The sequence below is a fragment of the Schistocerca piceifrons genome, chromosome 5 (assembly GCF_021461385.2).
Source record: "Schistocerca piceifrons isolate TAMUIC-IGC-003096 chromosome 5, iqSchPice1.1, whole genome shotgun sequence".
In the NCBI taxonomy this organism is placed as follows: domain Eukaryota; kingdom Metazoa; phylum Arthropoda; class Insecta; order Orthoptera; family Acrididae; genus Schistocerca; species Schistocerca piceifrons.
In genome coordinates this window covers 656,396,306-656,422,689 of record NC_060142.1, presented here as the reverse complement: position 1 = coordinate 656,422,689, position 26,384 = coordinate 656,396,306, and the positions used below count along the sequence as shown (strand labels likewise).

Below are 26,384 nucleotides of genomic sequence, written 5' to 3'. Positions count from 1 at the left end.
CTTCTTGGACTTGATTATTTGGAGAACTTCTCACTCTCTGAGTGAAGTGTTCCTAATCTCGTCTAAGCTTATAAAGCCAGGTATTATCATATGTGGCAATATCTGGCGAAAATGCTACTGGTCCGCTATTATCCTATTATTTTTGGCCGCAAATTCGCAACCAAACAACAGATTAAAATCAAGTGCATTATAGTAGGAAAAAAATCCTTGAACTGTTAGCCACAAATCAGAGCGACTTTTCTTTTTTTCTGATTGTTCCGTGAAAACGGCGTTGGAGTTTTGGGTACTGCTCCTTACTGATTGTTCAACCTTGTAGAAAGTACTCAAGGTGGAACATGCAGTTAAAAAATCGGAGAACACAGCATAAACTTCACATTTGACCACAGCTAACTTGCCGATAGACATTTCTTCCACTGAGATGACTGGGTCTTAGTTTCGATGTCATGTCCATAGATCTATGTCTCATCAACTTCACTCCTGGAAATGGAGAAAAGAACACATTGACACCGGTGTGTCAGATCCACCATACTTGCTCCGGACACTGCGAGAGGGCTGTACAAGCAATGATCACACGCACGGCACAGCGGACACACCAGGAACCGCGGTGTTGGCCGTCGAATGGCGCTAGCTGCGCAGCATTTGTGCACCGCCGCCGTCAGTGTCAGCCAGTTTGCCGTGGCACACGGAGCTCCATCGCAGTCTTTAACACTGGTAGCATGCCGCGACAGCGTGGACGTGAACCGTATGTGCAGTTGACGGACTTTGAGCGAGGGCGTATAGTGGGCATGCGGGAGGCCGGGTGGACGTACCGCCGAATTGCTCAACACGTGGGGCGTGAGGTCTCCACAATACATCGATGTTGTCGCCAGTGGTCGGCGGAAGGTGCACGTGCCCGTCGACCTGGAACCGGACCGCAGCGACGCACGGATGCACGCCAAGACCGTAGGATCCTACGCAGTGCCGTAGGGGACCGCACCGCCACTTCCCAGCAAATTAGGGACACTGTTGCTCCTGGGGTATCGGCGAGGACCATTCGCAACCGTCTCCATGAAGCTGGGCTACGGTCCCGCACACCGTTAGGCCGTCTTCCGCTCACGCCCCAACATCGCGCAGCCCGCCTCCAGTGGTGTCGCGACAGGCGTGAATGGAGGGACGAATGGAGACGTGTCGTCTTCAGAGATGAGAGTCGCTTCTGTCTTGGTGCCAATGATGGTCGATGCGTGTTTGGCGCCGTGCAGGTGAGCGCCACAATCAGGACTGCATACGACCGAGGCACACAGGGCCAACACCCGGCATCATGGTGTGGGGAGCGATCTCCTACACTGGCCGTACACCACTGGTGATCGTCGAGGGGACACTGAATAGTGCACGGTACATCCAAACCGTCATCGAACCCATCGTTCTACCATTCCTAGACCGGCAAGGGAACTTGCTGTTCCAACAGGACATTGCACGTCCGCATGTATCCCGTGCCACCCAACGTGCTCTAGAAGGTGTAAGTCAACTACCCTGGCCAGCAAGATCTCTGGATCTGTCCCCCATTGAGCATGTTTGGGACTGGATGAAGCGTCGTCTCACGCGGTCTGCACGTCCAGCACGAACGCTGGTCCAACTGAGGCGCCAGGTGGAAATGGCATGGCAAGCCGTTCCACAGGACTACATCCAGCATCTCTACGATCGTCTCCATGGGAGAATAGCAGCCTGCATTGCTGCGCAAGGTGGATATACACTGTACTAGTGCCGACATTCTGCATGCTCTGTTGCCTGTATCTATGTGCCTGTGGTTCTGTCGGTGTGATCATGTGATGTATCTGACCCCAGGAATGTGTCAATAAAGTTTCCCCTTCCTGGGACAATGAATTCACGGTGTTCTTATTTCAATTTCCAGGAGTGTATAATGGAGCATTTAGTGTTTATGGATCGTTGCTAACTTCATCTTGAAACTCCTGACCACATTGCACTCGTCGTTGTTTATGTTCAACATTTAATAATTTCGTAGCAAAGTTCACTGTTCCACATTTCATACCAAACCCGGGCATGAGCCACCTGATACACCAACATCAGCAGTGACTTCTGTGATAGTGATTTGGCGATTGCCTATTCGGCAATCGCTCATATAATCTTCTCCTTCACTTTTTCTACTACTTCTTGGATTGGTGTTGGGCTGCGGCCTCCATGGTGCTGGTCATCTTTGTCTCTGCAGCCTTCTTCGATACGCTTATACCTTTCGTAAATGCCAGATCCACTAAAATCGACGTGTAAAATTTGTAAAACGTTGCTACAGCCTATTGCGTTTTTATATCGAAACTAGCGTAACGTCCGCTGCACTGCTCTCGTAGAGCGCATTGTCTGCACATTTTTTTATCTTTAATGGAATTTTTATGTTATTCTCAAATTGCAACTCCTAAGCTTTTCAATCTAATTAAGGTCATAGAAGCATGGCCTTTTCAGAATGTACTTCTGGGCAAAAAGTGATTCTGGTAGCGGGAGTCAATGGCTTTTATTAATGATGCTTTTACGTCCTTGTCATGATATTTCCATTGAAACATTCATTCCCTAAGACATATTTCTATCTAACCGAGAAGTGAAACAGCAATTTTCATGGATTTAATTTTAACCATTATAGAATACAATAAACATTTTCTTAAAAATTGGCATCCTCAATTTCATCCGCTTAGTAACTGAATTTCCGAAAACAGAGAACTAGCATTTTTTAATTTACAGCACAGAAGTCAAATAAAAATGTTCATACTCAAGGTGGAACATATACCTTTGAAAATATGTTCACAATGAAATAATTTCATAAAACTTTTCATCACCTGTCTTACTCTCTTAGGGGGTTGGATTTCAAAACCTCTCAAACAAGTATATTTTTTATTTCGAAGCGAGAAGTAAAATACCTATTTTCATAGATGTAGCTTTAAAAATGCTTTCACAATGAACTAGTTCCATGGAACATATCATCCACTACTTCACCCCTAAAGGACTGAATTTCGCAATACACTGCAACAGGAATTTGATTTTATTTGTACCCGAGAAGTCAAATACCAATAGTCACAGATGTAGCTTTAAAAAGAAGTAAGTAGGTGCTAAAAAGTGACTTATTTTTAAAAAAGTTTCCACCGAATATTTTACACCTCCTAGGGGATAAACTTCCAAAAACGCGGAAACACTTTCCTTCATTTCTCAATGAGAATACGAATACCAATGTTAGTAAGTTTATCTTCAAAAATTACCTTACTAGCGATATACTTTTAAGAATCCTTTCATGCCTATTTCACCCCTTTAGGGCTGGAATTTCAAAAAATCAGCTCTTAAACGACGCCTACAGTACAAGATCAACACGTTCTCTAAATTTCAAGTTTCCGTCCTTAGCGGTTTAGGATGGGCGGTGATCAGTCTGTCAATTACATCATTGCTTTCCATTTTTATAGATTCATCACTAATACTCTGATCTATTTTGGTACGAAATAATGGCTAGTAATTACGAGATACTTGTAACCTTTCTGACAGATGACAGCATACTCAATACACCACTGAATTTACACTGTATATATACTTTTCGTACATGTTTTACAACATAACGAAAAACAATCGCGCTAATGCAGCATGCAGAATTACATCATGCCAGCTATGTTTTCAATACTCTTCGTAGGTATTTTGAAAGCGTATTTTAATCAACAATTTGGTCAAGTAATTTCGGTGTATTTTGAATTTCATATTTCATTTTGTTAACGCATTTATTGGTAACACAACTTGATAGTTACTGTCTAATCTACGAGGTGGATCCAAACTCTACCGCTGGAATTTCGCAGCTTCTTCGGGGATATTTTCTGAGGGACGCATAGCCTCCGGTAACGGTTTAATTGTGGTTTATTTGCTTTGTTGTGTAAAATACCTATGCGCAATAACCGAAACGTTCAACACAAAAGTAAAGAATAGTACAACAACACCCAGACAGATGCATAAGTACTGTATTTTGATTGCCATCTCTAATAAACTGATCAGTATGGCGTCGTTAGCTGTTCGTCCATTGCTTTGATCGAAATCACAGGCGAAGTGCATATGGGCCAAATCTAGATCGGTAAACACACACATGCTGTTGTCTACCAGTGTTAACGTACAACACCGTAGGATAAACAAACTGAACAGCACTGAAAGCAAGCTCGAGTGCTAAGAGTAAAGCTAACATTACTGTTGTCAACAGCAAGTGTTGTGGGTGGATGGTAGAAACTCGAATCCAAACAAAACGCACAGCGCTTGCCGCCGGCATCAGCACTGCTTTCAGGATACTTTCAGAGCAGAACAGGTGCAAAGATGAAACTGTATAAGAAAGCAATCGAAATGAAACTACTCTGTAACGACCGATCGTACACCACGCGTCCCTTTTACCAAAATGAACTGAAAATATCCCTCAAAAAACCACGAAAAGTTGCTCTGGAGTTGTGGTTCACCAAATGTATACTCGATGCGCCGTGACGAACACGAAATAATTGACTGCAATGTGACTTTCCCAAGCACCTCCCGTTCTTAACATGCTTGTCTGCGTTTAATATGTCAACAACTGTAAGCAACCACTCGCAGTACTATATTCCTCTCTCCCTCCACCCCTCCATGCACAGCGAAGGGGAGACAGAAAAAAAACTGGATTCTAAAATCGCTGAAAAGAAACTACAGAAAAAGTAGAAATGCTTTTAATTAAAAAGAATCGGTTTTCGATTTATAGCAAAAACAATTGTTCGTAATGTACGTTTTATCCACGTGGAATGTACCAGAATAAAGTACCGTGATGCCGCAGGAAACGTATTATTTAATTCTTTTTCTTTCTGTAAGCAATAAAACGGAAATGAAACACGTGCAATGATTTGCACGTAAATAGTTACATCCGGCTTGAATCTCCATATCATTCGGCTTCCAGAGCTTGACCAACCATGTCAGCATTACCGACGCTTATTCGGTGCTAGAAAATTTAACATTTTATGTTATTTATTCCGTATATTGTTTCACATTTACAATGGAGGAGTCAATTTTTGCTAGAATTACCCTGCGATAGTTTTTTCTGATATGATTATAATTACATCATTCGTATCGCATACCTGTGTTTACAAATGTACGCCGATTCCATTAAGTAACGAAATGCATCCGACTACACTCAGTTTTCTGCTGTCGAATTACGCAACTCCGAATATGTAGTAACAGGTTTATATGTGATAAACGCAAACAACAGCAGCTCTATAGCTGACTAACTGCAATAACTGATGCTAATGAATATTTAAAATTTAGAAATTTTGATCTTGTTTTGCTGACCTAATTGTTACTGTTTCAAAGGGTAAGATATGATGAAAATGTGATCTCCCATGACGTGCTGAGATGATCCAATTTTGGTACCACGTAAACTTTACATTGACGTAATATTTTTTTCTAAGAAATCGGAAATACATTTTGGTGTAATGAGTGTAGTGAAACGCAGTACATTTGTCTTAACCACCTGAAGCTGGAGGACAGCCATTAGTGGACCATTAGCTTCTCTCTCTCTCTCTCTCTTTCTTGTTGTTAATATATCAACAGTTACAAAATTAAACAAAACATCATTGAAAACCAATGACAAAAGATCGGACATGAACTCTTCTTTATTAGTATTGATTACTTATCTGGATTGATTGCTAGTTCCGGTTAACAGGCTAGCTATCTTCAGATTATTACACACACATGATTAGTGTTTGTTGCCACTACGGCTTTACACATCGTTAATATCTTCCTTAAAATGACAACATCCTTACATGACATAATTTAAGACAGTTTTTCCATCGTTCGTGGTAAGTGTAATTCAACGATTGTCACAAGACAAAGGAGTTACGCTATACAACTTGTAGCTGATACAATTCGTATGGGTAAGACGTTTCCCAAAACGCGCGCATAAAAATGGGAATTTTATTGACAAAAAGGTAGAAGCAATTGCCTAAAATTGCCCTTGGGCTAGGAAGCATTTGAACACCAAACGGAACGATACTTTCAGAATCAGTGTCCTAGATCAACGGGCCCCTCTTGTTCAGGCAAACGGAGAAAATCAGTTAGTTCTTTTCGAAACTGATGTTATCTACGGTGGTATTGATGGGGGGGAGCCATTAGTTCATGGGCGGCTCCTAGGTAAATCGTCACAAAAATGGTTTTTTCACTATATTTTCACCTTCACCCAGATGAAGGTTATAAGACGGCTATGCACAGCTAAAGGCTGAAATTTGTAGGATATATTACTAAGACACCTGTCTCGAGCAATTTTATAAATTTTCCTCATATCCACATCCGTTTCCAAGATGAAGATGTTCAAAGCTACCCAACATGTACACGTAAAATCTGGTAATACGTAAAATATAAGTAATAAATGGTTAAAATTTTAATATCGTATTGTCTAGGTATTTATTTACATGAGTCATCTCGTCGATTTCAAAACTCTTTATCCTTTATCGAGAAACACCGGAAAAACTATTTTTGGCGGGGTGGAGGGGGGAGGGCTAGGAGCGGTGGATTCCCAATTCCAGCTGCGATTTCCGAGGTGGCTGTAGACTACAAATGGATGTAATATGTACGATGTATTCCTAAGATCTCGATCACGAACAGCCTTGTAAATTTTCTTCGTATCCTTATCTTTTTCGGAGATGCAGAAGTTCAAAGTTACACAACTTGTACACATATAATACGAGTACGTACGTGAAATCCGGTGTGAGGTAGAGACGTAACTTATAAAGTGACGTAGCACTAGGAAATATGCTGTAAAATGTCTCCACTATCATCTGGGAACACCATGTTTTAGTACTGAAGCATATGCAAAAGTTTTTACACGTAAAATTCGGTCTGAGGCGTAATATTGTGTTTGCTTTGTTTCAATTTCACGTAAGTAAATTACCTAAATTTTACTGACAAAAAATTTCCTTTTCATACATGTTACATGCCCTACTGCAGCAGGGAGAAAAACTGAACCAGCGGAAAAATGCTTCTATCGGAGTACGAAAATGGCGTATATGGTCCTGTTTAAATGACTTTGACTGGAAAGTGGGGTATCAGCTGGCAGTATAGGTTCAAATGACTCTAAGCAATATGAGACTTCACATCTTAGGTCATCAGTCCCCTAGACTTAGAACTACTTAAACCTAACTAACCTAAGGACATCACACACACCTATGCCCGAGGCAGGATTTGAACCTGCGACCGTAGCAGCAGTGCGATTCCGGACTGAAGCGCCTAGAACCGCTCGGCTACAGTGACCTGTGGCATTATAGGTACGAGTTGGCTCATTCTACCTTCGTCAGCACCTTTAAAATTTTCCCAAAACGTTTAGCTTGCGAATATATTTGCGCTTCTTTGTGCTGGGAGAGAAGAAGACAGTGGCAGTATCAAAGAGGCGGGAAATTACTAAACACTGGAAGACAGTAGACTATATTCGTGTTATAGAAAGGGCGCAGTAGACAATGGTAGAGTGAGAGAAAGAGAGTGACACAGTGGTGGTGAGTCGTTGACAGAGATAGAACAGTGCTAGGGAAAGAGAGAAGGAAACCGTGTCCGGGGGTGGGGAATTGGAAGTGGGTAAGAGCCAGTGACGATGAGACATAGAGTATATGTCAATGGCAAAGATGAAGAGAGCTATAATAATACTAAGGAGAGACAACAGCTGTAAGAAAGAGGGAGTGAGATATCAACAGTAAGAGAGAAATATGGAAATTTGTGACACGGTCTTACCGGATCAAAATGCTGAGGGCATCGGTCCCTATGCTTACACACTGCTTAAACTACGTTAATCTATGGATAACACACACACACACACACACACACAGACACACACACACACACACACACACACAGACACACACACACACACACACACACACACACAGACACACACACACACACACACCCATGACCGAGAGAGGACTCTAACTCGAACCTCCGACGGGGGAGCCGCGCGAACCGTGAAAAGGCACCCTAGGCCGCTCAGCTGTAAGAGAGAGCAAGAGCAAGAAAGCGACAATGAAAGGAGACTGTAGTAGTTGGACAGAACGAAGGGCACTGCGGCTGTGTCGTAGGAGACAACGACAAAGAGTCACAAACAAATAGTGACAGTAAGTTGGTCTGAATGAATGAATGAGATATGGAGAGGATTGGAATGAGGGACTTACAGCGATGGACTAGTGGGTATGAGTGAGTGAATGAGTGTGGCTGAGATGTAGTTAGAGGATCTTGTGGGATTCTGAAATGTCACTTGTTTAAAAGTCGCGTATATTTTCGCATTCCGAAATGTCTGGGAAATATTTTAAAGGTACTGGGGAAGGTAGAAATTGGCAACTGGCACCCGACATTCTCAGTTAGAATTTTTTAAATAAATAGGAACATATTCCCATTTTTTGTTCCCTGTTGGGAACAGTTTTCTACTGGTCAATATACACTACTGGCCATTAAAATTGCTACACCACGAAGATGATGTGCTACAGACGCGAAATCTAACCGACAGGAAGAAGATGCTGTGATATGCAAATGATTAGCTTTGCAGAGCATTCACACAAGGTTGGCGCCGGTGCGCGACACCTACAACGTGCTGACGTGAGGAAAGTTTCCAACCGATTCCTCATACACAAACAGCAGTTGACTGGTGTTGCCTGGTGAAACGTTGTTGTGATGCCTCGTGTAAGGAGGAGAAATGCGTACCATCACGTTTCCGACTTTGATATAGGTCGCATTGTAGCCTATCGCGATTGCGGTTCATCGTATAGCGACATTGCTGCTCGCGTTGGTTGAGATCAAATGACTGTTAGCTGAATATGGAATCGGTGGGTTCAGGAGGGTAATACGGAACGCCGTGCTGGATCCCAACGGCCTCCTATCACTAGCAGTCGAGATAACAGGCATCTTACCCGCATGGCTGTAACGGATCGTGCAGCCACGTCTCGATCCCTGAGTCAACAGATGCGGACGTTCGCAAGACAACAACCATCTGCACGAACAGCTCGACGACGTTTGCAGCAGCATGGACTATCAGCTCGGAGACCATGTGTGGGGTTACCCTTGACGCTGTATCACAGACAGGGGCACCTGCGATGGTGTACTCAACGACTAACCTGGCTGCACGAATGGCAAAACGTCATTTTTTCGGATGAATCCAGGTTCTGTTTACAGCATCATGATGGTCGCAACCGTGTTTGGCGACATCGCGGTGAACGGCCATACTGGCGTATCACCCGGCATGATGTTATGGGGTGCCATTGGGTACACATCTCGGTCCCTCTTGTTCACATTGACGGCACTTTGAACAGTGGACGTTACATTTCATATGTGTTACGACCCGTGGCTCTACCCTTCATTCGATCCCTGCGAAACCCTACACTTCAGCAGGATAATGCACGACTCCATGTTGCAGCTCTTGTACGGGCTTTTCCGGATACAGAAAATGTTCGACTGCTGCCCTGGCCAGCACATTCTCCAGATCTCTCACCAATTTAAAACGTCTGACCAATGGTGGTCGAGCAACTGGCTCGTCACAATACGCCAGTCACTACTCTTTATGAACTGTGGTATCGTGTTGAAGCTGCACGGGCAGCTGTACCTGTACACGCCATCTAAGCTCTGTTTGACTCAATGCCCAGGCGTATCAAGGCCGTTATTACGGCCAGAGGTGGTTGTTCTGGGTACTGAATTCTCAGGACCTATGCACCCAAACTGCGTGAAAATGTAATCACATGTCAGTTCTAATATTATATATTTGTGCAGTGAATACCCGTTTATCATATGCATTTCTTCTTGGTGTAGCAATTTTAATATATATATATATATATATATATATATATATATATATATATGAGAGGGAGGGAGAGAGAGAGAGAGAGAGAGAGAGAGAGAGAGAGAGAGAGAGAGAGAGGGAGGGAGGGAGGGCGGGAGGGAGGGAGAGAGAAAGGACCAGAGAGAGAAAGCTTTGATGTGGTACTTGTCGCATATGATGATATCTGTATCTCTGTTACAAAATGATGTCTTCGTTTTGTGACCATCGTTGCATTGCACTGGACGCGAAAGATGAAAAGCTGTTTTTAATCACGCCATGTATGGATGTTGTCATTTTAGAATAGATTTTAACGATGTCTGAAGCCGTAATGGCACCAACACAAATCAAGAACGTTTTATAACCTGAAGATAGCTAGATTGTTAGCCGTAACTAATAAGCTATCCTAATAACAAGATTTCATGTGTAATCTTGATTTCCATGGATTCCAATTCCTAACACGAATGTCGTCTTTCATCAGGTTGTTTCGAACTTTATCCTGTGAATGATTTCTTGATGGATTCTTTAGCAAAGTCTGAGAGTGGCTTCTATGGAATCAAATTTTATCCCCATTGTCCTATTTCTCGTTATGCAGTTTTCGATTTTACGAAGCGCAGAAAAGCAACACGTTAGGTTTCATTTCATTTATATCAATTGTGGCATACTCAGTTTCATTTTTTTTCCAGGTAACTGTCAACAGCATTGATGAACTTAGAGAAATGCACGATACACACTATGCTATGTTATAGTACATTCATTACTACCAGTTTCGATTATTATTCGTCTTCACAATGCAAAAATATCTATTGTAACAACTTCACTTAACAAACATGCTGTCTAACCAGGAAAGTGTATGCCACTGGTCGTGGAGTAACAGAGAAAAAGCCTTGGAAGCTTCAGAGCTTTACTTAAACTTCTTTCCTCCTATTTATTATACTTTAATCAAATGTTTCAATAAATCCGATAGATTGAGAACTGAGTGACAACTGAACTGTGGATCATCTCTTTCAAAATACCCGTTGGAATGAGAATTAAGTGGAAAATGTGGAACTTCGTAAATACTTTAGGATCCCCTTTGAGGTTTTTGTATGAGTTAAAGTGGGCAGATTCCAGTAAATATTGTTGTCCGAGAATATTAACACACATCATTACTTACACTATAACGAATGACGAACTACGTCAATCTTCCCAAACCGAGTAGTATGGTGTGTTTAGTCCGACATTACATAGAAGACCATAATAATTTCACTTGTAACACTCATTTTTTAAGGACTTCCACGGGGTTTACAAAACTGTGTCAAGCCAATCTCTCTTGCCATTTATACTTTCAAATTCATGTACGTATTCATGCAAAAAAGGTTGCAAACCATACCAAAGTTTTATCCATTACATTTAGGGGCTTCAGCTACAAATAAATCATATATTCAGTTCACATTTCGGCCAGATACCTCTCGGCCATCTTACGAATTAGCTGACATACCGAAGTTAGACCATCCGCAGCCGTTACTCCAAACATGACAGCTGAATCACGTCGCTTGTAGCTGCTGAAGACGAAAGGGCTAATACCTTCATGTCCGTTGAATATATGGTTAGGCGCTAGATCCATGCTGGGATATCCGATGCATCAGTAGGAGCTTCATGTAAAAGACAACTGTGCCAGCTATCGATGAGGTTGAAACCACCATCAACATCCATTATATCCTTTCCTAACGAAAATTTAGAGTCCCAGAGTGATTACGATAATTTTGAAGAATCGACGTTGTCTTGCTGCCAAATCAGTTGGCTGTGGCTGGGCACTGCATCAACACTGGCACATATGTTGTAAGATGATGTACGAAAACCTATTAATGGAATTAAATAATAGAACACTTTCAGCCTGGACAGATCATAGAATCCGCCACATTCCTTGATCGTCCCGAACAGACGTCGTTCATCATTACCATCATCGCATATCTGCTATACTAGCAGGTCCTTTGCCTCCCCATTTTCTGCGATCCATTGCTTCCTTCTTAAGGCTGCTGTATGTTCTACCGTCCGTCATGTCATCCAGTATCTGGAATCTCTTCCTTCCTCGCTTCCTTTTCCCTTCTACATAACCTTCTAAAACAGTTTTTATCAGTCCGTCATTCTTCTTAATATATGCCCAATCCAATTTCTTTTTCTTCTCTTTATTACATCTAGTAACTGTCTTTTCTCTCCCACTCTTCTCAGTACCTATTCATTTTTTACTCTGTCCATCCAACTTTCCATCTTCCGCCATGTCCAGATCTCAAAAGCCTCCAGCCTTTCTCTGTCTTTTTTCCTCATAGTCCACGTTTCAGCGCCATATAAAAGAACACTCCATACAAGACACTTTATGAGTCTTTTTCTGAGTTTTCTGTGCAGACCGCTGCAGAAGATTCTCCTTTTCTTATAAAAAGCCTCTTTCGCCATTGCTATCCTTGTTTTACTTTCTGTGGTGCATTTCCAGTTAGTGTCTATCCTGCTTCCAAGATACTTAAATTTTGCACCTGTTCTAGTGTTTCTCCATCCAGCATAATTTTTATTTCCTTATATCCTCCAACTGCCAATACTTTTGTTTTACATGTGTTAATTTTCATTCCATATTTTTTCCGTTAGTTGCAATGGTGTCCATCAAATCCTGTAATTCTTTTTCCCCTGTGGCTAGAAGGACCATGTCATCAGCAAATCTCAAACACCCTTCTCTTCTTCCTCCATTTTCTACTCCTTTGTCATCTAATGAGCATTGGTCAATCATATTTTCCAAGTAGAGGTTGAAAAGAGTAGGTGATAAACAGCATCCTTGTCTTACTCCTTTTCCTAGTCTGATCCAGTCTGTACTTTCTCCTTGCACTTCAACGGAAACTTTTTGATTAAGATATAGTGAGTTCATAAGTCTTCTGGTTTTCCAGTCCACTCTCTTTTCCCTCATTATAGTCGCCAGCTTGTCCCAAACCACACTGTCAAATGCCATTTCTAGATCGATGAAGCACATATATAGGTCTCTTCCTTTTTCAATAAACCTTTCTCCCAAGATTCGTAGGAGCCCTATTGCATCTCTTGTGCCCGTATTCCGCCTAAAGCCAAACTGCTCCTCGCCAAGATTCTCCTCCATTACTTTTTCTAGTGTTTTATTAATTATTCTTAACATCACTGTGGCTGCATGTGAAATGAGGCTGATTGTCCTGTGCTCGCTGCATTTCTTGGTTCCTTGTTTTTTCGGTAGTGGGATCATTACTGTTGTCAGAAAGTCATCAGGCCATTCACCACTGTCATATATTTTATTACATAACCTCAGTATTTCTCCTGTTCCATCGTGGTTCAAGCATTTTAGTATTTCTCCTGGTATCGTGTCTGTACCTACCGCTTTGCCATTTTTCATTGCAGCTATGGCAGACTTTACTTCTTCCATTATGATGGTCGGTCCTTTCTCGCCACTTACACTGTAGTGTGATTAAAGTTCCAGAGTTTCTGGTTTGCTGTTTGTGTCATATAGCTCTTTCATATATTCTTCCCATCTCTGGAGGACATCGTCACCATCTTTGTACACTATCTCTTCATCTTTGTTCAAAATTTCCATAGTAGCACTTCCTGCTCCGTTTTGTTCCCATGTCATAGAGTTTACTCTGTTGTATATTAACTCGTATCTTCCCTTTCTGTCCAGTTCTTCAATTTCATCAGATTCCTTTTTTAGCCATTTTTAATAGCCTGCTCTCTTCCTCTTCGCAGTTCATTATTTAACCTTCGGTATATCTTTCTTGCATCTTCAGTGTTCTTGTTTTTCAAATTTTCTTCTCTCCTCCACCTTGGATGCTGTCCTGCTTTAATGATTCCTTCTTTCAGCATATTCCAGTACTTGTTGGCATTATCAGGTGCTTCTTTGTCTCGTAATGTGTTTAGAAACTCCCGAGACAGCATTTCTGTAATTTGTTCTTTGTAGGATCTTATCTTCTCTAAATCCCACTTCTTTACCATGGTCGACTTCTTCAGTTTTTTCATTCTTATTTCTATTTCTGCCACAAGTAAGTTGTGGTCACTATTAATATCTGCACCTGGTAATGTGTGCACCTTCTTGTTTCCATTCCTGTATCTTTCTTCTACCAGTATAAAATCGATTTGGTTTCTGTATTTATCCCCTGGTGATTTCCAATTATAGAGACTCCTCTTGTGGTTCTTGAACCATGTGTTTGCCGCTATCAGCTGCCTTTCCCTGCAGAAGTCAATTAACCATTCGCCTCTGTCACTTCTCTTTCCAAGACCATGACTGCCTACTATGTTTCCCTCTTTCCCTTCTCCCACAATGGCGTTTCAGTCTCCCATTACTATTTTGCAGCATGTTTTCTTTTCGTCCATTATTCCCTCTATTACATTGTACGTTTCCTCTACAATTTGGTCATCATGATCTGAAGTTGGCATATACACCTGGACAATCAGTAAATCTTTTTGTGCTCCTTTCAGGCTTACACCAATAACCCGGTCATTTGCATAGTCTACATATTCCATACATTTAGCCAATTCCTTTGTCATAAGCATTCCTGCTCCATTAGTTCCTTTTACTTCTCCTCCTGAGAAGTAGAATACATATTCATCTGACAGCAACTCTCCATGTCCATTCCGTCTTACCTCAGCAACTCCTACGAGGTCCATATGATTCTTTTCCTTCTCTCTTTTAAGGAGGCAAAAAATCAAATCGAGACGTCGTTACAGTGCATCGATATCCCAACACTGATCGAGTTTCGAACGAGAAATTACTTTCATACATAGCTCTTTGACGCCGAACATCATCATTTGTGTTATGTGGTCACAATCGGAGTGGCGCTGCTCCCTTGTTTGAAGTAACGGATGTGAGTGCTGTAGCTTTAGTGCAGTAGCTTCAGCCTCTCAGCTTACTTGGAAGACACGAGGATAGAAGGAAGATTAGGGTTTCCGACATTACCTAACGGTTTTCTGCTTATAGGTAGTAGATCTGTAACCAGCATTCACTGATATGGACTTCCAGACCCTTGATGACTGCACGATACAACGCTTTACGCCTCAGCTGGGCCCGTCAACACCGACACTGGACTGTTGATGACTTGAAACATGTCCCCTGGTCGGACTAGTCTCGTCTCAAATTGTATCGATCAAATGGACATATACAGTTGTGGAGACAACCTCATGGCTCCATGGGCCCTGCATGTCAGCAGGGGACTGTTCAAGCTGATGGAGGCTCTATAATGGTGTGAGGCGAGTGCAATTGGTGTGGTGTGGGACCGCTGATATCTCTAGACACGACAGGTGGCACGTACGTACGCATCCAGTCTGATCATGTCCATTGCTCTTTCCGAACGATTTGGGCAATTCCAGCAGGTCAATGCGACACCCCACAGGTCCAAAATTTGTACGGAGTGGCTCCGGGAACACCCTTCTAATACTTCCGCTGGCTAACAAACTCCCCAAATATGAACATTATTGAGCATATCTAGGATACCTTTCAACGTGCTGTTTAGAAGAGATCTGCATCCCCTCGTAATCTTCACGGATTTATGAACAGTCCTACTGAATTCAAAAAATGGCTCTGAGCACTATGGGACTCAACATCTTAGGTCATCAGTCCCCTAGAACTTAGAACTATTTAAACCTAACTAACCTAAGGACATCACACACATCCACGCCCGAGGCTGGGTTCGAACCTGCGACCATAGCAGTCCCGCGGTTCCGGACTGCAGCGCCTAGAGCCGCACGGCCACCGCGGCCGGTCGCTGAATTCATGGTGTCAGTTCCATCCAACACTACTTCAGACATCAGTCGAGTCAATGCCACGTCGTGTTGAGGCACTTCTGCGTGCTGTTAGGGCAGTACACAACATTAGGCAGGTGTACCTGTTTCTTTGGCTCTTCAGTATAATTACTCACTAATGGCGTAGGGTCGAGCAGAAATACTGCATAAAATAAAATGTAAACAAATATCTTAACAAAAAGGGCTCTATTCTACCTGTAACTGATGCACACGACAGAGATTATGTTGAATAATGTTCGTTGAAGAAAGTAAAGCTCAAACAAACTGTAAGTGGTCCTACGATATCAAACTGAAATACGGACAGAAAATAATCTTGTCAATTGCAGTAATGTTGAGAGCACTAAAAGCCCCATGCTATATAGTCATCCAAGACGAGCGAAAATTAAGTCTATTTTGCGATCACACCACAGGGCAGTTAACCAGCTCACAATTATTCAGAATGCAACATGGTGATTTACAAATTAACACAGGCAAGATGCCGAGTAGAAACTCATAATACGTCTATCCTCAGTACCGTAATGCAATCGGGAAAACATACACTATAGTAACGGCCTTTCACCCCCCAGGATCAATCATCTATACGACTAAACAACTCACATTAGTTCAGTCACAGCTGCTCTTTTCCACAACAGACTTAAAAGTGCCTCAAAAGCAAAAATATTCACCACCTACAACCAATCGCTCACTCGCCCGAAATACCCACCGTGTGACCAACAGGCTTTCCTTCTAGAACCGAACTAAAAGTGTCCAGAACCACCTCCTTAAGTGCACCACAAAGAAAGTTTCTCTTCGCTTGACTCCTGTGGCCTTCCATCACTGCTTGCTTCTCCGTTAGCTGAATGTCATCCCCACCAAGAATACAACGATCTTAAGTTCTACAGATTTGATTTGACTCTACCACTTCCTGCAGTAAATTCTTACAATATTTAAATAAATAATTTTATAAACATTCGGTCAAACTCAGATAATTCATATAATTACAAATAAAGGTTTCTTCAAAAATAAATATGCTAGTATTCTTGCACAAGTACACTCATGTTACACAGCCAGAAACTGATGTTAAAGATTGTTTAGGCAATTATATACATCTGATTGATACAATTGTCTTTCGGTTCTCTTTTCAATAGTGGCGTCAACTAGCACACGCAAATAATAACTTCTTAAATTACCATGAATTCGTATTATCAATAGTAATCAACATTTAAACAAATAAGTGGCAATAATAGTATCATTCATTTGTGAAATACAGAATTTAACAAGATTTGATGTATTCGTGCTGTAACTTTTGTGTTACTGTCGTGAATGTAATGTTCTGACAAAAATTTACAAATTGAAAAGATATAAGAAACGCAATAAGTCAATAAATACAATGGATACGGTTACGCAGTTTTTTTGTACGATACTTAACACTGCAATGTTATTATCTCAGATATCGTTTGTTGAAATGGTATAAGTCATTCAAAAGCTGTTAATTCAGTGGTTCATTTTGCAAATGTGAAGCCACAGTGAAAAATTGATTCTGTAATTTTAAAGGTACTGGGAACGTTTTTGCATCCCTGTTCAAGGGGAACATCCCACAATTTGCCTGGAGTAAATTAGAGAAATCATGGAAAGCCTAAATCGGAACAGTCAGACGATGATTAGAACCGTCGTCCTCCAGAATGCAGGTATAGCATGCCAACCACAGTGGGACCTCTTTCGGTGCGTGAAAGGTGGGCTAAAAATATACGACCGAAATATCAGTTGAACAATTTGAGTTTTTATGGCTGCATACCTGCAACATTACGAATTAGTTAGTACCCAGCAAAATATAAAAACTTTACTGTTCCTTCCAAGATGCTTGAATTAGTATTAAAGGTATACCATTAGAAAACGTTGACGCTACATTACTTCGTTACATGGGAAAGGTATAAATGATACTAATACTTCAAACTAGTTGTTTCCTTCCGTCATTTGTTTAGATTCGTACATAGGTCAAAAAATGTCTGAATATGAGATAACTCTCAATAGTTTTCTCTTAAAACTCCTGAGAGTTTCCCCCCCGTGAACCATGGACCTTGAAGTTGGTGGGGAGACTTGCGTGCCTTAGTGATACAGATAGCCGGACCGTAGCTGCAACCACAATGGAGGGGTATTTGTTGAGAGGCCAGACAAACGTGTGGTTCCTGAAGACGGGCAGCAGCATTCCCAGTAGTTGCAGGGGCAACAGTCTGGATGATTGACTGATCTGGCATTGTAACACCAACCAAAACGGCCTTGATGTGCTGGTACTGCGAACTGCTGAAAGCAAGGGAAACTAGAGCCGTAATTTTTCCCGAGAGCATGCTGCTTTACTGTATGGTTAAATGATGATGGCGTCCTCTTGGAAAAACATTTCGGAGGTAAAATAGTCCCCCATTCGGATCTCCGGGTAGGGACTGCACAGGAGGACGTTGTTATCCGGAGGAAAAGAGCTGGCGTTATAGGATCGGAGCGTGGAATGTCAGATCTCTTAACCGGGCAGGTAGGTTAGAAAATTTAAAAAGAGAAATCGATAGGTTACAGTTAGGTATAGTGGGAACTAGTGAAATTCGGTTGCAGGAAGAACAAGACCTCTGGTCAGGTGAATACCAGATTATAAATACAAATAGGGGTGATGGAGGGGTTGGTTAGTAAGGATTAAAAAGTACAGGAATGCGGATAAGCTAATATAAACAGCATAGCGAACGCATTGCAGCCATGATAGACAAGAAGCCCACGCCTACCACAGTAGTACAAGTTTATATGCCAACTATCTCCGCAGATGAAGAGATTGAAGAAATGTATGATGCGATAAAAGAAATTGTTCAGATAGGTGAGGGAGACGAATATTTAATAATCATGGGGGACTGGAATTCGATAGTAGGAAAAGAAGGAGAAGGAAAATTGGTAGGTGAATATGGACTAGGGTAAGGAATGAAAGAGGAAGCTGCCTGGTAGAATTTTGCACAGTGCATAGACTAATTATTGCCAACACTTAGATTAAGAATCATGAAAGAAGGTTGTATATGTGGAAGAGGCCTGGGGACACTAGAGGGTTTCAGGTAGATTGTATAATGGTAAGAAAGAGATTTAGGAACCAGGTTTTCAACTGTAAAACAATTCCAGTGTCAGATGTGGACTTTGACCACAATTTTTTGGTTATGAACTGCAGAATAAAACTGAAGAAACTGCAAAAACGTAGCAATTTAAGGAAATGTGACCTGGTTAAAGTGAAAGAACCAGAGGTTGTAGTGAGTTTCAGCGAGAAAATTAGGGCACGATTGACAATAACAGGGGAAAGAAATACAGTAGAAGAAGAATGGGTAGCTTTGAGAAATGAAATAGTGAAGGCCGAAGAGTATCAAGTAGGTAAAAGGCGAGGGGTAGTAGATATCCTTGAGTATTATAAGAGATACTGACTTTAATTGATGAATGGATAAAATATAAAAATGCAATAAATGAAGCAGGCGAAAAGGAATACAAACGTCTCAAAAATTCAAAAATGAGATCGACAGGAAGTGCAAAATTGATAAGCGGGGGTAGCTAGAGGACGAATGCAAGATTGTAGAGGCATATATCACTATGGGTAAGATAGATAGTGCCTACAGGAAAATTAAACAGATCTTTGGAGAAAATACAACAAACTGTTTGAATATCAAGAGCTCAGATGGAAAGCCAGACCTAAGCAAAGACGAGAAAGCAGGAAGGTGGAAGGAGTATACAGGTCTATACAAGAGCGATGTACTAGAGGGAAATATTATGGAAATTGAAGAGTACGTAGATGAAGATGAAATGGGAGATATGATACTGCGTGAAGAGTTTGACAGGGCACTGAAAGACCTAAGTCGAAAGAAGGCGTCGGGAGTAGACAATATTCCTTTCGAACTACTTGTAGCCTCGATAGAGCCATTCATGTCAAAACTCTACCATTTGCTGAGCAATATGTATGAGACAGGCGAAATACCCTCAGACTTCAAGAAGAATGTAATAATTCCAATCCCAAAGAAAGCAGGTGCTGACAGGTGTGAAAATTCCCGAAGGTTAGTAAGTCACGGCAGCAAAATACTAACGCGAATTCTTTAGAGGCGAGTGGCAAAACTGGTAGAAGACGACCTCTGGGAAGATCAGTTTAGATTCCGTACAAATGTTGGCACGCGAGAAATATTACTGACTCTACGATTTATCTTAGAAGATGGATTAAGGAAAGGCAAACCTACGTTTCTAGCATTTGTAGACTTAAAGAAAGCTTTTGACAATATTGATGGGAATACGCTACTTCCAATTCTTGAGGTGACAGGGGTAAAATACAGGGAGCGAAAGGATATTTACAATTTGTACAAAAACCGGATGGCAATTACATAAGGTAAGGGGCATGAAAGGGAAGCAGTGGTAGCGAAGGGAGTAAGACAGGATTGTAGCCTGTCCACGATGTATTTATACTGAGCAAGCAGTAAAGGAAACGAAGGAAAAATTTGGAGTAGGAATTAAAATTCAGGGTGAAGAAATAAAAACTCTGAGGTTTGCCGACGACTTTGTAATTCTGTCAGGGACAGCAAAAGACTTGGAAAAGCAATTGAACGGAACGGACAGTGACTTGAATGGAGGATATAAGATGAACATCAAAAGAGTAAAACGAGGATAAAGGAATGTAGTTGAATTAAATCAGATGATGTTGATGAAATTAGATTGACAAATGAGACAATTAAAATAGTATATGAGTTTTGCCATTTGGTTAGTAGAATAAGTGATGATGGTCGAAGTAGGGAGGATATAAAATGTAGACCGGTTATGGCAAGGAAAGCGTTTCTGAAGAAGAGAAATTTGTTATCATCGAGTATAGATTTAAGTGTCAGGAAGTCCTTTCTGGCCATGAATGTAAGCGATACACGGACGATAAATAGTTTAGACATGAAGAGAATAGAAGCTTTTGATATGTGGTGCTATAGAAGAATGCTAAAGATTAGATGGGTTGATCACGTAATTCATGAGGAGGTACTGAGTGGAATTGGGGAGAAAAGGAATTTGTGGCTCAGCTTGACTTGAAGAACAGATCGGCTGATAGGAACGTGCTGAGGCCACAAGGGATCACTAATGTAGTAGTGGAGGGAAGCGTGGAGGTTAAAGATCGTAGAGGGAGACCAAGAGATGAATATACTAAGCAGATTCAGAAGGATTTAGGTTACAATAGTTACTCGGAGAAGAAGAAGCTTGCATAGGATAGAGTAGCATGGAGAGCTGCATCAAACCAGTCTCTGGATTGAAGACCACAACAAAAATAACAATAACAACAACAACAGTTTTGTCTTACTTCTTCATCAGGCAAAGTGTACGAAAACACTGAGATTTGTACAGCTGATACACCCGAGGGCAGGTTATTCTTCGGTCACAGGTCAATCGTGCTTTAGGGTTTGGTTTTGGTCTGTGAAGTTTGTCAAGGAACATGAAGACGACTTCCGTTGCTGGAAACGGAGGTAAACGCTTTGTGTTAGTAGGTATTCACTCTTTTGTTGGCATTAGAACGAAGAATAGCTATTGCGACCGCCCTACATTTGTTACACTGCAAGCTGTGGTATTGGTGACGTAATGCTCCATTATTCTTGACGTACACGGAGAAAAACCTTCAGCTTACCTTTATATTAAGGGGCTCCGGAAAGGCTCAAAATCATGAAAAGTTCAATTTTTACTTTTTTGCGTTTTCTGAATCTGCAGACTATTTCCTTTTAATAGATATATAATTTATTCAATTCCGGACTACAACTATTTTTAAATTTTTTTTGAAATGTGTTCTACATGGGCGTGACCCACTGCGGCGCTGTTAAACTGCTGTCAAATGGTGTTATTATTAACGTTCGTGTTCATCAGGTACATTTTAGTGATGTGAGATAAAGTATGTGTTGTGGCTAACCTGTGATGGTTCAATATATATCGCTGGTGTGATTGTCGATTGTTTCATGTTTATTTACTCTGTCGTTATCTCAAAAATATTCGTAATTAATTCTGTTTCTTGAGTCTCTGTTTTGTTGAAGTATAATAATGAGTAAAGGTAAAGTTATTAGAAATCCTCTGAAGGCTTTTAAGAAAAGGAGAAATGTTGGAAAGCCAAAGGTGTGTGTTATTACTGTAAACAATAAAGACGATAACCAAGTGAGTGAACCTAACCTCTCAAGTACACCTGCCCATAGCAGTCAAAGTGGGAAAGAAAATACTTCACAGAAGAAGCTTGGTTCAATGAGTGAAAACTGAATGTTTTATGGGCGAATCTGATGTGAATGAAATATTTGATATATCGGTTCTCAAAGGAATTTTTTCAAACTGTGTAAGATGTAGTGAAGTTGGTCTCTAACTCTCCATAATAAAGCACGTAGGACTTGCTAGTGAAATACAACTGAAATGTGATAAGTGTTCATACATGACCACCTTTTGGAACAGTGTTGCAGTAACTGCAACTGAAGAAAATGGTAGCAAAATCTACGAACACAACAACGAGCGATGCTTGCTTTAGACAAGGAACGCCTTCGGGCTGCAGACAGGGCTGTAAAGAGTCTAGAAATACAAGCAAGAGTAAACAGCAGGAGGAACAAGAGGAAGCTGGAGGAGGAGTTTGCAGAGGATGAAGATAATCCATCCTATGGACCTGGAATGCACTAAAAAGTTAATCCAATCTTTGTCGCTCGATTCCCAAAACTTTTATTTTCTCATACTAATTACATGTTTTCTAAGGATCTTCCAACATATTTGTTTCAAACTTTCAGTAAATATTAAACAGTACCTTCTGCATAATTTAACACAGCCTTTTTCCAAAAAACTGTGTATTTTTGAATACATAAATAAAAAATTGCAAAAAAATGTGAATTTTCATTACAATTGAAAAAAAAAATCATCTTTAATAACTGAACTAAAATTTTGTAAAATCCCTGTGTTAAGTTGTAGCCCACATTCCAATAAATAATCTGTAAAACGTTCAACTTCCTACCTCAAATACTTTGTGCGGAAAGATGTAATTTATAAGCGTTATTTTAACATTGCAAGTATAGGGCGTTCCGGAGCCCCTTAATACAGGTTTGTAAATGTTACGTTTTCTTCTGGTAAGAAAACGCTAACTCTAAAAAAATTATGCTGGTCGCTACGTGGCAAGCCCGCGGGACTACATTGCGCATCTTGTAAATGTTTCGTGGGCTTAGTATCTTTACTAACTATCGATAATGTTTGTCCAAATTGTCGAGTAAAACTAATACTGATTTCGGGGTTGCAGTTAGTTATCGTTCGCAGCACCTGTACTCGAATAGTAACCAGTTCGATGGGCGACTAGTGATCTGGAGCGTGTTTGCACCGATATGAGCATCCAATTTCTCATGTATATTATTTATAACATCTCACGTTTTCTCTACTTGGGTTTGATCACGCCATGTTGTAACTTTGATTCATGTACAGCTTTGTATGGTTTCGATCTTAGTAACATGTTATCGCATTTTTGTTCCTTTAACTAATGAGCATATATTTCACCTACATTAATATCTGTAACTGGAAACTCCGTTGATCCTCCTTCGATGGTTCGCCAACCTGGTCACTGCATACGTTCGCAACAGTTAATAAATCTACGCAAGCCCGGAAAAAGAATACAGAAGTAATTCCTTACGGTTTATGACATAAATTCGTCGGTATATGCGTTAAGGAGATTGAGGACGGGCACAAAATATCGGTTATGTATAATCACAGCTACAACTTAAAGGGTCTCCGCCTCACAGCACAATTCTCAGTCATAAAGTCTGTCGAAACAGTTTGCTTGCAAATAAAGAAATTTGTATGTAATTACTATTAAAAACAGTCTTGATCACGATTTATTTAACGAGGTGACCGGTTTCGACCACTACTGTGGTCATCTTCAGACCTACAAGATGTATACAAAGCACTAATTAGAGGGCTACATGCATTAATGAAAATACATAGAGTTATACGGCTATAAGGCTATAAAACGTTGAGTTACCATTGAGTAGGAACCCCTTTCTGTTGCAGAATCACAACTGGAGAAACCAGTGCACGTCTTACTTTATATAATGGAGGCTCCGCCCACTTCTGACTGCATGATGTCATTATTAACCAATGAGTTATAAGTCGAATTACAATTTAAAATTTCTTACTTAAAAGAACATTGTCAAGAATTAGAAATAAATATACACTAAACTTAGCTTATTAAACAGCTATTGTCAATTAAAAAGCGTTAAAAATATTTAAATATGTAGGAAAATGAACTTCGGTTTGGCAGTACATGGGTTGCCCTCTCGTGGCCTGTCAGTGAACCATTTGGAACCACTGGTTGCTATGGTGAAGTTAGACGCCGTTGCAAAGATGAAGGAGCAAGCTTTTTCCACTGAAGTTGTTGTAGAGTCGATAGTTGAACTAGTGGTTGCCATGGTGAGGACAAACGCCGATGCAAAGATGTGGCAGCAGGCTTCTTTCCAACGAAGTTGTTGCGAAGTGGAATGGAAAAGACTGTGGCGTCAGACGATGTATTATTGAGCAGCAACTTGTCTTTATTGAAACGGAAAGAGTAAGCTACAATAATCTGTAGCTGATATATATACTACATGCTGCACAAATACGCTACGAAGTAGTTGACCGTATGTATGAAATATTATCTATGAAGTTAGTATGTAGATTACAAGTGCCATTTTTTTTATAAGGCATTGCTATTCCTCAAGTTACATACCAGTCATATAAGCAAATAAAATTGAAAGAATTTAAAATTATAAAATTATTAAATTATGAGCCATTGTCAATAATAAAATAATACGATGTGAATTAGCAGTCTAAAAACATAAAAGCAATAATTCTAATACAGATAGTCAATCATAAAATAATGTTTGATAAAATACAATTACAATGTAAAGATAAAATATTTGCTAAAAGTCTTAATAATTTGAAAGACCGTTTTTTAAAACAAATACAGAAGAGTAGACATTCTAAAGCAGATCATCGAAAAGCTCAAAGAAATGTTTGTCTTTGAACTGAAGCTGTTCGTTTAAAACAGATAATGGATTACTTTTGTGAAGTGAAAAAATTTCAATTTCTTCTAAGGTATTTAGCAGTGGTCCTTTTGGCACAGTATGTAATATTTTCAAATTGCCAGAAATGCAACCCTCAGAATGATTGTATTCATCAAGATGTTGACCGAATATTGATTTGATACGTGCAGCACCAGTAGTATGTTCTCTGAAACATGTTAAAAAGTTTCGGCCAGTTTGGCCAATATACTGTTTCTCACAGTCATTACATATTATTTTATAAACACCTGACTTTTGGTATCTATTTGAGTCTCCAATTATGTGTTTCAGTTTCATCAGTAGGGGGTTATTTGTTTTAAATGCTATTGCCACGCTTGTGTTCTTAAATAATTTATTTATTTTATCTGAGATAGGTCCCATGTATGTCATTTGTGCAAATCTCTTCTTGGAATTTATAACCGCATCATTTTTTCCTTGTAATTTTTTATATAACAGATCAACCTGATGGGAATTATAATTGTTGGCAACTGCTATCTGTTTTAATGTATCAATTTCCTTTTGGATTGCATCATGTTGGAGAGGTAATTTCAGTATCCCATGTATCATAGTTTTAAAAAATGCCATTTTGTATCTTAATGGATGGCATGATGTAGCATTTATTATTACGTCGGTTGATGTTGGTTTTCTATAAATAGAAATATTATGTCTTCCATTCTGTTTTGTAATTGTGAGGTCAAGGAAATTAATACTATTTTTACTTTCATGTTCTACTGTAAATACAAGTTTTGGATGTAAATTATTTAAGTTGTTAGCGAAAGCGTCAATTTCTTCCTTAGAGCCGTTATATAATAGCAGTGTGTCGTCAACATATCTTTTGTAGTATATAATTTTATTTGTTATTTCTGGATTATTTTTGAAAAATTGGATTTCAACATAGTTGACGAAGATATCTGCTATAGTGCTAGCCAGGGAATTTCCCATTGCAAGTCCATCTTCTTGTATGTATATTTTATTGTTTAATGAAAAATAATTAAAATCTAGAGTAATTCTTAACAGTTCGATGAATTCTACTATTTCTTTGGGGCTCATGATTTTGTGATGCGTTAAGTTATCATTAATAATAGAGATAGTCTCTTGAATAGGTATATTCGTGTAAAGATTTGTGATGTCCAACGATGCAAACCTTGCGTTTTTTGGAATATCCACATCATAAATTAACTTAGTTAATTCGAAACTGTTTTTAATACTATAATTTTCTTCATAAACATAGAAGGATTTTAAGATTTGATTGAGCTTTTTGTTTAGGTTATAAGAGGCACAGTTGGTATTGTTAACAATTGGACGAATTGGTAAGTTTTGTTTGTGTAATTTGATTTGCGATCTCAACTTAGGTAAAGTGGGGTTCATAACTTTAAGTGTTATTTTATCTTTAGGTGAAAGTAAAGAGTCATTATCATCATAGATAATATTTCATACATACGGTCAACTACTTCGTAGCGTATTTGTGCAGCATGTAGTATATATATCAGCTACAGATTATTGTAGCTTACTCTTTTCGTTTCAATAAAGACAAGTTGCTGCTCAATAATACATCGTCTGACGCCACAGTCTTTTCCATTCCACTTCGCAACAACTTCGTTGGAAAGAAGCCTGCTGCCACATCTTTGCGTCGGCGTTTGTCCTCACCATGGCAACCACTAGTTCAACTATCGACTCTACAACAACTTCAGTGGAAAAAGCTTGCTCCTTCATCTTTGCAACGGCGTCTAACTTCACCATAGCAACCAGTGGTTCCAAATGGT

The 26,384-nt window shown here is 40.2% G+C and overlaps 1 protein-coding gene across 1 annotated transcript in view; it reads right to left on the bottom strand.

Moving 5' to 3' along the window:
• LOC124799178 overlaps positions 1-26,384 on the bottom strand; it is a 777,782-nt gene that overhangs the window by 643,613 nt on the left and 107,785 nt on the right. The gene's annotated exons all lie outside the window — the stretch shown is intronic.